Source organism: Eimeria mitis, genomic scaffold (genome assembly GCF_000499745.2).
Source record: "Eimeria mitis Houghton genomic scaffold, Emh_scaff3555, whole genome shotgun sequence".
Classification (NCBI taxonomy): Eukaryota; Apicomplexa; class Conoidasida; order Eucoccidiorida; family Eimeriidae; genus Eimeria; species Eimeria mitis.
In genome coordinates this window covers 4,567-4,877 of record NW_013571899.1, presented here as the reverse complement: position 1 = coordinate 4,877, position 311 = coordinate 4,567, and positions in this window count along the sequence as shown.

Sequence of the window (311 nt, the reverse complement as noted above, 5' to 3'; positions counted from 1 at the left end):
TAAAAGAAAATAAAAATAAAATAAATAAAATAAAACAAATACAAGATATAAATACAAATAAAGATGTTAAAGAAGAAAAAGAAAAAGAAAAAAAAGAAATACAACAAGAAGAAGAAGAAAAAGAAAAAGAAAAAGAAGAAAAAGAAGAAAAAGAAGAAAAAAACAAAAAACAAGAAAAAGAAATAGAAAAACAAAAAGAAGAAGGAGAAGAAAACGAAGAGAAAGAAGAAAAAGAAAAACAAAAAGAAAAACAAAAACAAAAACAAAAAGAAAAAGAAAAAAAAGAAAAAAAAGAAAAAAAAGAAAAAGAA